The sequence below is a fragment of the Cnephaeus nilssonii genome (genome assembly GCF_951640355.1).
Source record: "Cnephaeus nilssonii genome assembly, chromosome: 11".
Lineage (NCBI taxonomy): Eukaryota > Metazoa > Chordata > Mammalia > Chiroptera > Vespertilionidae > Cnephaeus > Cnephaeus nilssonii.
Window position 1 is genome coordinate 9,016,462 of NC_137082.1, and position 11,489 is coordinate 9,027,950.

Here is an 11,489-nt window from a genome sequence, read left to right on the forward strand (position 1 = left end):
CCCAAGTGGAAGGAGTTTTACCGACAGGATGGGGTGTGGGTGGGCCGGTGTTTTAGAAGAGACGAAGGTGTGTAGGAACTAGAGATGTTTTGGTCTGGTTGGCTTTTCCCTGGGTGTGTGTGGGAGGAGGCTGCCAGGATAATCAGATTATAGGAGATAGAGGCACCCCTCATTTTATTCACTTCATCAATACTGTTTTTTTGTTTTTTTTTTAAACAAATTGAAGGTTTGTTGCAACCCTGCATTGAGCAAGTCTATCAGGGCCGTTTTACCGACAGGCTCATGATGGTTAGCATTTGTTAGCAATAAAGTATTTTTTTATTATTTATTTATTTTTTATTATGTGTCCTGACTGGGGCTCGAACCTGCCTCTTTGGCATATTGGACTGACACTAGAACCAACTGAGCTACCTGATTAGGGTTCAAGTCTTTTTTTTTTTTTTTTTTTTTTGGTTAATCCTCGTCCCAGGATATTTTTCCATTGATTTTTAGGGAGAGTAGAAGAGAGAGGGAAAGACAGAGAGAAACATCGATGTGAGGGAAACACATCAATTGGTTGCCTCCTGCACAAGCCCAACCAGGGCCTGGGCCAGGGAGGAACCTGCAACCGAGGTACATGCCCTTGACGGGCATTGATCCCAGGACCCTTTGGTCTGCAGGCCAACACTCTATCCACTGAGCCAAACTGGCTAGGGCTAAAGTATTTTTATTTTTATTTATTTATTTATTTATTATTTATTTATTTATTTTAAATTTCTTTATTGATTAAGGTGTCACATATTTGTCCTCATCCCCCCATTCCCATCCCACACCCCTCCCCACGGATGCCCCACCCCCCTGTTGAACTTAACCATTGGTTAGGCTCATATGCCTGCACACAAGACCTTTGGTTGATCTCTCCCCCCTCCCCCCACCCTCCCCTATCCTCCCTCTGAGGCCCGACAGTCCGATCGATGCCTCCTTGTTTCTGGTTCTGTTCTTGTTCATCAGTCCATGTTGTTCATCATTTCCCCTAGATGAGCGAGATCATGTGTCACTAGAGATATACTTATAAGAACTGAATGTGAGACGAGCAATAATAGTTATGCTGACAGGCAAATGAATCAGTCTGTAGTGAGTTTCTTTCTGGTCCAACAGTTCTTTTGAGACCCAATATCAATGTCCAGCAGTTCCTTATGAGTACATGTCGGCACTGACCCCTCAGCTCTGGATGGTGGACAAATGGTGGTAATGCAGGTCCGACTCCCTCTGGTTTGGTCTCGGCCGGACCCAGGGGCACGGCTTCACCCGGACCCAGGGGCATGTGGCCTCACCCGGACCCAGGGGGTGCGCGGCCTCACCCGGACCCAGGGGCGCGTGGCTTCACCCGGACCCAGGACCCAGCCTCACCCGGATCCAGGGGCACATGGCCTCACCCGGACCCGGGACCCAGCTTCCCCCGGACCCAGGGGCCCGTGGCCTCTCCCAGACCCAGGGTCGCGTGGCCTCACCCGGATCCAGGGGCCCACGGCCTCACCCGGACCCAGGATTCAGCTAAAGTATTTTTAAATTAAGGTGTGTACTATGTGCCAGAGACAGCACAGAGGACTTACATGCAGTATCTTAAGGTGGTGATTTATTCTTACCATTTTACAGATGAGAAAACTGAGGCCCACAGAGGTGAAGTAACTTGCCCAGGGCCAGTAAAGGGGTTGAGCGAGGTCTGTGCTTTCTACCTATTAGATAGGTAGCTGGCCACAGGTCATTCGTGAAAGGTGGATATTTGTAAAAGGTGGATATTTCGGTGAATTTAGCAGAAGCAGTAAAGTGGATTTGATTACATTTGGAACCCAGCCCTTCTCTGGTCATGAGGAAGGTGACAAGCACAATACACTTCTGCCCGATTGCATGCGAGAGGGGTGTTCTGGAAGATAGTCAATAAATGAACCCTTTGAATAATTCAAGACTATTTTTCCCAATAGAGCTAACTAACCCACCAGACCACTGACATTACAATACAGGAAAGTGTTAAATAAACTTCGCCACAAGGCGGCGCTGTTCCAAACAAACTGCATTTACTTGTCCCATCAGCTTTGGTATTCAACTACTTGGGACACATTTTCAAAGATAGAACATTGGTGCCATTTCCAATGCTACAGGAAATACTAGACTCTATGAATACGATTTTATTGGACTATTTAGAGTTTTTCTAGTTAGACTTGCCAGGAGCTGGCCTTACGTTCATTACCTATTTTGCACATACTGATTGAAACATTGAAGTGAAATGATACCACTTTCATTTTGGTATTTATTTCCCGTAATGCCCCAAGCCCCGCTTTATTTTTTTTGCTGGTTTCTGAGAGACAGCAGGGAGGATGTTGGGCGAGAGGGTCCAGGCTCAAACCCATTCTCCTGGCAAGGAGGGGTCAAGTCCGAATAGAAAAGGAAATTAGTCCTGTGGGGAAGGGAGCCCCAGGTTCCAGGAGGGGCCCCCTCGACGGCTCCTCTCTTCCCCTTTTGAGACCACACCCTCCTGCTGGTCTGGTCTCTGCACTTCTCTCTCCTCCACCCCCCAGTCTAAGGTGCCTCCACTGAGAACTTCTGGAATGGGACCCGGCTTGGTGTGGCCCGTGAGCCCTAAAGAAAGCGAACACAGATGAATGCCCAAACTCACCCAATCGCCCCAAATGGGAATGAAAACAACAGCATGAGGACCCTTCCTGAACTTCTGCTCAGGCCAAGTTTCACGCAACAAAGAACCCTTTGGCCTTGCCGCGGGGTATAAACAATTTTGATTTCAGTTTTTTTTAAGGTACAGAAGGGATGGTATGCAGGCACAGCGATACTGATATTTCGGTACCTTATTAATTAATTAATTTTAATAATGTTTATTGGTTTTTCTTTTGAGAGAGAGAGAGGTATGTGAGGGAGAAACATTGACCGGTTGCCTACCGTAGGCATCCCAGCTGGTTGCCAACTGGCAACAGGCAACCTAGGTGTGTGCTCTGACCGGGAATTGGACCCACAACCTTCCAGTTTATGGGACACTGCTCCAACCAACGGAGCCACACAGGCTAGGGCATCATTTTCTTTTTTAATTTTTAAATATTTTTTTATTTTTATTGTTATTGATTTGAGAGAGAGAGAGAGAGAGAGAGAGAGAGAGAGAGAAACATGGATCGGCTGCCCCTGTACACACCTTGACTGGGGATGGAATCCGAAACCTGGGTATGTCCCTTGACCAGGAACTGGGAATTGAACTGGCCACCTTTCAGATCACGGGACAGTGCTCAACCAACTGAGCCATGCCGGCCAGGGATACTTGGGTTCTTTAAATACGTAGGCGCATATGCCTAGGGACAGACAATAGGACGGGCAAGTACACTGTGGTATATTCTTGTACGAAAACGGGCTCACCTGTCCTATGCTGTGAGAGGTCAGCATGGCGGGCGGCGTGGAGGTGGGACTGCAGAGGTCAGGGGCCTCTGAGGTGCCAGCAATGCTTCATTCTTCCTCTGGGTGCTGGTTTATTCTGCGAAAATTCACTGAGATCTGGGCACTTTTATGTACATGTATATTATACATCAATTTAAAAAAATAGCAGAGGAAGGCACTGGGGAATGCTGGAATATAAAAATCAGAGCAATCTGGAAATTCCAACTCACAACCTGCCTTTCTGATCGGCACAATTTAATGCTGTTCTCTAAACAGGTAAACCGAGGCTCGGACAGTGCAGCACTGAGGGTCCGGGCGCAGGTGGGTCCGGGCAGGGTGGGATTCGATCCAGGTGTGGTTGCCCAGAGAGCCTCGGGCGCCTCCTGCACACCAGGCCCCTCTCTGGGTTGTGTGGTGACTGTTACCAGCACAAGACAAGTGCCCATTTGTGAAGTTGGCTACAGGTGGACTCTCTCTTGCAAGACTGAGCTCCACGAGGGCAGGGTAGGCTCATCCACTCACTCACTCACTCACTCACTCACTCACTCACTCATTATTGATTTGAGGGCCTATCATGAAAATACAAGTTTTTGGCCTTTATGGGGCAATAAATAAGTATATTATATAGGATGTCAGAACTCATCTGAACCATGTAGAAAAGAGACTGGTGAGGAGAATCAGGAGGTCAGGTTGGGGATGGGGTGGGGGCAATATCAAATACGATGGTTTGGACAAAGACTTGAAGAAGGTGAGAGAGTGAGCCAGTGGTCATTTGGACAGAAATATTCCAGGCAAAGGAAACAGCAGGTGCAGAGGCCTGGATTACTCAACAGCGAGGAGGTGCAGTGGCCGGCGGGCCAGGGGGCAGAGGAGAGGACATGGGGCCTTGCCGGACCGGACCGTGGGGCGGATCTTGGCTTTTGCTCTGAGTGTGATGGGAGCCGCTGGGGGGGTGGGGGGGGGTCTGAGCAGAGGATGAACATGATTGACTTAGTCACAGCTGAATCCCCAGCTCCTAGCGTGGTCGGACCCATGGGTCATTGGACCATTGATGTACCTTCAGATAAGGTTGAACATTCACGCAGCAGAGACACGGACGGGGCTGTTCCTCCCACCACGTGGAACTTGATTTTCGTTTCTGGAAGATGCCCCCTGTCTGCGTTGACCTGGGAGGAGGGCCAGGAGGCTTCCTGGAAGAGGTTCCAGCCAATCTGAGACTTGCACAAGGAGCCAGGAGGGCTTGCACCCACAACATCCCCCCGGGAGGGTGAAAGCAGCAAGGCCCACTCAGGCACCACCAGGAGGTGGGGACCCCTCGAGTAGTTTTCTGCTGGGAAGGATGTGAAGAGGCAGAAAGGGGCTGGTCGCTGGCGAGTGAGTTCACATCGTCTCGATCATGAAAAACCCCGCAGGGTGCGCCATCAGATAACTTTTGGTTGAACTTGTATGAAAGTCTCCCTCATTATTATTGGTTAGATTGTGAAGGTGAGCGGGAGAGGGTAGCGAATTGCGATCCTTGGATGACTCCTTTTATTGCTTTTTGCCGATCCTTAATAAAAAACAGCCCCAAATCACAGCCAGCTCCGTGGCCTCCTTTCATCTACAACACAAACGACACCTCGGGTTGAGGAGTTTAACATTTGTCAGATGGAGCATCAGACCGACTAGACTCCGGCTGCCACAGCGAGGTCTTCGTATGCAAATCTGAGTTACGCAAATCTAGAATGGTGAAATGAAAGTTTGAATTATGCAAATTTAAAATTGTGAATTAGAGACGTGTTAAATAGAGTTCCATCGTATGTATCAAATTTGCCATAGTGTGATTTCCACAAAATTAGAAATTCAGACAATCTTATTTCAGGCACGGAGAACTGTGGCAAACCTCACTGCCACACGGGGGCGCCCGCCATCAGGTAAACGGCCTCGGGCAATCCTTTGTGGAGATCAGGCTGGGGTTCTGTGGCTTCAGATGATGTCGGGCTTTGGGTTTTCTTTCCTTGACAAAAACAAAACAAAAAACAAAATAAAACAAAACCGCAGCTGCTCGTAATTTCAAGTGGAATATGCCTCTGAAACAGGAGGCCATTTGGCCAAAGGAAATATTCAAAAATTCAAATGAGAGATCGTAGCTGATGCCTTCATTGAACCATGATTATGTTCCTTTATGTCATACCATCCCCTCCCCTTTTATACGAGTTTATTTGAGGCAAACTGACGAAATGCTCCATGTCCTAGCCCTGTCTGTACTGTTGAAATTGCCATTGAAATAAAAAAATGGACAAAATTACATTTGTAGCTGGTTAAAAACAAATACATCTATACTAATAAAAGTATATGCAATACGATAATTAGACCGGTCAACTGGGCATCTTCTGGTCATCCAATCCTCCTTCCAGACAAAACCACGGTGGTGGGGGCAGAGGCAGAGGCGGTTAGGGGCAATCAGGCTGGCAGGGGAGCAGTTTGGGGTGATCAGGTTGGCAGGGGAGGGCAGTTAGGGGCAATCAGGCAGGCAGGCAGAGGTGGTTAGGGGCGATCAGGCAGGTAGGCAGGTGAGCGGTTAGGAGCCAGCAGTCCTGGATTGGGAAAGGGATGTCCGACTGCTGGGCTGAGGGACCCCCACCCCATGCATGAATTTCGTACACCGGGCCTCTAGTAGTATTTATAATGAAAAACCAAGGTGTTGCACTCTGCCCGCACCAGGCCTCTCTCCAGGGGAGGCGGACACACGGCCGGCGCAAGGTTTTCACTTTGTGGTGTGTAAATATTTCTCTCTTTTCCTCATCCAGCACAGCTAGAGAGAGGTCCGGTTCCTGAGTAGGGGGCGGATGGTGATTGAGAAAATGAAAGAAAGAGACAGACACAGAGATGGAAGGAAAGAGCTAGGGCTGGGTGGGACAGCTGTCCTCTGATGGAGAGACAGGGACCCAGAGCCAATACATCGTGTTTGATTGTTTGTTTGTTTATTTATTTATTTATTTATTTATTTATTTTTTTCAGCATGTTTATTTTATACAGCAAAAACTATGAAGTTTTACTAAAGGTCAAGACAAAGGAGATTATGTGCATTCTTGGGTGGGCCCCAGTTGTATTCATTCCTGGTGCTTGGCTGGATTTAGATAACGAAACCCACCCCCTGGCACCTGGGCTGAAGGTCAAGCTGACAACACTCCTGCCCCTGGCAAGGCGTGTTTCCAGGACGTGGCTCTGCCAAGCCACTGGATCCAGCTGACAGTAATTAAAGAAATGCCCATGTGCCTTCCCAGGCGCTCTCTACAGCGGTGGTTTCTAAAGGAGGCGCTGTTGGCATTTGGGGAGGGTCAACTTTTTCTTGCGATTGTCCATCCGCTGCCACCTGGCCTGGAAACATTCCTGCCCCTCACCCCACGCCAAGTGGGGAACTGCCAGTTATGTGGAGAGTTTCCAAATGCCCTTTGGGGGTGGTGCTCCCCGCCCGCGGGGAATGTCTCGACCGCCCACATCTGTAATCCCAGCGGCCGGGCCTCGCAGGCACCCACTGCCCTGACTCAGTATTCCTTGCCGCCCACTTGTGAATGGGCTTTGGTTTTCAGCTCTTGGGGTGTACACCCAGAAATGGAATTATTTGGTCATGTGGGTCACGCACGTTTTAAATTTTATTTTAAAATATGAAAACCCACACTTTTGCTTCATGTTCCTTTTTTTTAAAAAAAAAGTTTAATTACATGTAAACCCATTTTTAGTGTGATATTTTCTCCCAGACTTTTACTCTAAACATTAAGAATTGCCTTTTTTCCCCTATTGCATCTCTACTGCAAGTGACTTCGATGCTGAATAAATATACTTTAGTAAACGAGTGAATGATATTCATCAACACAACCCTTAATGACAAAAACCACCAAGACTTTTATCAGTGAATTTGCACCTTATTCATGACAACATTTGAAAAATTGCTATAGATGTCGCATATATTCTGGGCATTTAATTGAGTCTCTACTACAAGAACTGAGTTATAATTAATGGTTATGGAACCTTTATTTATACCAAGGGGCACAGGTGATATATTTTTAAAAATTTATCTCTCTCAATCTGACAACTGAGTTCTGTTTATGGGACCGTGGTCTCTCAGCCGTGAGCCGGGACCCACACCCACGTCCTAGAGGAGTCTCCACTTAGTTGGGCTACTTTCTCTGTCCGGAGACTCTGAAACACTGCGAACCCAGCACAGGTAGAGAAGGCACGTTCCTCTTTTTCTAAAGAAAGCCCATTAGAGCGACTTCCTTAGCCGGTGAACTAGAGGAAAGCTTTTTCCTCCCAGGCAGTGGTAATGCAAGCTCTGTCCACCAGGGGGAAGTATTAGCCAAGAGTAGCAATTGTTGGAACAAAGAAGCTGGCTGCTAGATTTCTAGGGCAACTTAGGGAAATTAATCAGCAACTGTAGAACTCTGGGTAAACAAATATAAAACAGGCCGGCACCGGCTCCGGAGGCCACAGTGAGGCCTCTCTCGTAGGCAGCGGGAGGGCAAGGGCGCACACCATGCTCCTGTCTCCTGGGCAGTGCCGCCAGGCCCCCAGCTGTGATCCCGGGTGGACTCGCCCGGGGCCAGGTTGTCACAGACAGATGGTGACGCACAGGTCAGGGCACCACTCAGCCACGGGAGAACGTTTTAACTCTTCTTTCTCGGGCAGGGCAGGTGATTGCACGGCATGCTTTAAAAAAAATTATTAAATCTTTATTGTTGAAATTATTTCATTTGTTCCCCTTTTACCCCATTGACCCCTTCTGGCCCACCCCTGCCCCCGACGATATGCTTAATTCAAATGCAGATGAAAGCAAGTGCCCAGGCCGGCCTAGCCTTTGGGTGGGGCCAGCTTTGGAATTCATAAACCAATAACATTGAACAAAAGGGGTGGCATCGTATGGCTGGATACCAAGTTTTGATCTTGCCAGTTAAGGATATTAAGAAAATACAGTTGGCATTTACTGTCACCATCCTATATAATAAAGAGGTAATATGCAAATTGACCGTCACTCCAACACACAAGATGGCCCCCCATGTGGTCAAAGATGGCCACCACAAGATGGCCTGCAGGGGAGGGCAGTTGTGGGGGACTAGGCCTTCAGGGAAGGGCAGTTGGGAGTGACCAGGCTGGCAGGGGAGGGCCGTTGGGGGGGACCAGGCCTGCAGGAGAGGGCAGTTGGGGGTGACCAGGCCAGCAGGAGAGGGCAGTTGGGGGTGACCAGGCCTGCAGGAGAGAACAGTTAGGGGCGACCAGGCCTGCAAGGGAGGGCAGTTGTGGGCGATCAGGCCAGCAGGGGAGGGCAGTTAAGAGGGACAAGGCCTGCAAGGGAGGGCAGTTGGGGGCGATCAAGCCTGCAGGGGAGGGCAGTTAGGGGCAAACAGGTTGCCAGGGGAGCAGTTAGGCATCAATCAGGCTGGCAGGGGAGTGGTTAGAGGGTGATCAGGCTGGCAGGCAGAAGCAGTTAGGGGCAATCAGGAAGGCAGGCAGGTGGCTGTTGGGAGCCAGCAGTCCTGGATTGTGAGAGGGATGTCCGACTGCCCGTTTAGGGATCGGGCCTAAAAAGGCAGTCGGACATCCCTCGAGGGGTCCCAGATTGGAGAAGATGCAGGCTGGGCTGAGGGACCCCGCCCCCCGTGCACGAATTTCTTGCACCGGGCCTCTAGTATATATATGACCATTCAACTGGTAGCGATGGTGCACACTGACCACCAGGGGGCAGATGCTCTGACTGGTAGGTTACCTTGCTGCTGGGATCCGGCAGATTGGGACTGGCGAGATGGGCTAGACAGCCCTGGAACCCTCCCGCACCCCCTCCCTGGCCCCAACTGTGCACAGGTGAGGTCCTGGATTGCGAGAGGGGGCAGGCCAGGCCGAGGGACTCCACTGGTGAATGAATCCATGCACCGGGCCTGTAGTATTCTAATAGCTAGGTATGGTATCAGATGGGTATGAGATTTTTCAGATAATCACTTATAAGTTTCATAATGTCTAATCACTGGGGTGTACACCTGAAACTGATATAAATGTGTCAGCTGTAATTGAAAAATGAAAGATGATTAAAAAAAAGCCCCACCTCCTAATACCATCTTGTTGGGGGTCAGGTTTCAACATATGAATTTTAGGGGGACACAAACATACACACCATAGCACTTACTCTAAGTTGCTTCTAAACCTTCATTGTTTATAGAAAATACTGTGTTGGACATCTTTGTGCTTTTAGCTTTGTTCGGATTTTCTCATGGTTAGATTTTGCAGGAGTGGAATTACTGGATCAAAGGCTAGAATGTTTTACAATTTCTCAGAAAGTGTGCACAACAAACACGCATGGTGGTGTATCAGAGGCCAAGTAGGAATAACATACTTGTTTTGTTAATTACACTGTGGGCAGTTAGTACTAATTGTTTCTATTTTTATCTTTTTTGTTAATCCTCACCTGAGGATATTTTTTCCATTGCTTTTCAGAGAGTAGAAGGGAAGGAGGGAGACGAAGGGGAAGAGAGAGAGAGAGAGAGAGAGAGAGACATCAATGTGAGAGAGACACCTTGACTGGTTGCCTCCCTAACGAGCCCCTAGTGGGGACAGGGAGCGAACCCACGACCCAGGCACGTGCCCTTGACCGGGACTCGAACTCTGGACCCTCTAATCACTGAGCCACACCAGCAGGGTAGTACCAATTGTTTTTAGGTAGTGCCCTGGGACTGGGTTTGTTCCAGTCCAGTTAAAGGATGGCTTTTACACAATTTCCACTATAAAAACAAAACAAAACAAAACAAAAAAGCTGCTCACATTCATCTAGATCAGTGGTCGGCAAACTCCTTAGTCAACAGAGCCAAATATCAACAGTACAACGATTGAAATTTCTTTTGAGAGCCGAATTTTTTAAACTTAAACTTTTTCTAATGCCACTTCTTCAAAATAGAGTTGCCCAGGCCGTGGTATTTTGTGGAAGAGCCACACTCAAGGGGCCAAAGAGCCGCTTGTGGCTCGTGAGCCGCAGTTTGCTGACCACTGATCTAGATCATCGATTTTCAACAGGTGTGCTGCAAGAATTTTTAAAACATGGCTTAGCATCTCTTCTTCAGAATGCCTACATGTTCCCCTGAAAACATCCTTCTCCAAAAAACTTTTAAAAATATTACAGTAACAAAGCACAGTTTCAGTTAAATAGTTATTTCCATAAAATATGTCCAAATTTCTGTGTTAAGTTCCGTGTGAAATGAGGCATAACATAAATTTTAAAATGTCATAATAAAAGGCCATGTGATCTAATCTAATAGACAGAAAAATCATCTATGAATTTTCTTAGGAGAGAGGAGAAAGTATCTCTTTCTATTTAGTCATTTCTGGAGCCTAAGTCTAATCAGAAACATCTTTTAAAAATTATATATATATATTTTTGGGGGAAATCTGAATGCAGAGAGAAGGGGGCTTATTTCTTAAAGTCCTAGCATTTCAAGACAGGGCTTGTCTCAGTCTGTTCAGGCTGCTGTAACAACGATACCAGAGGTGGGGTGGCTTAAACCACACTGATTTCTCGCTGCTCTGGAGGCTGGGAGTCCACGACCACGGTGCCAGCTGACCCGGTGTCTGGTGGGCTCCGAGCTGCCTGGCTTACAGGTGGCCGTCTCCTTGCCGTCACAGGGCAGAGAGCAGGGAGGAAGCGCCCAATCTCTGCGGGTACATTACATCTCCAGGGCCCTACTCTCATTACCTCCCTCCGAAGCCCCTGTTGAGATTAGGGTTTGAAACCCTATGCATTTTGTGGGGGACGCAAACACACAAAACAGGGATCAATGTCATTGCCTTCTAGTTTTTGTTTTATTTTCTTTCTTCTAAAATTTTATTTCCAGCGACAGTGTACACTCAATATTATTTTGTATCAGTTTCACATGCACAGCCCAGTGGTTAGACAATCATGTACTTTACGAAGTGTTCCCCCTAATATTTCCAGTACCCACTTAGCACTCTACATAGTTACTGTGATAGCATTGATCATATTCCCTACGCTGTACTTCGTATTGATTATATTTCCCGTGTCTATTTTGTAACCACCGATCTGCACTTCTCCATCC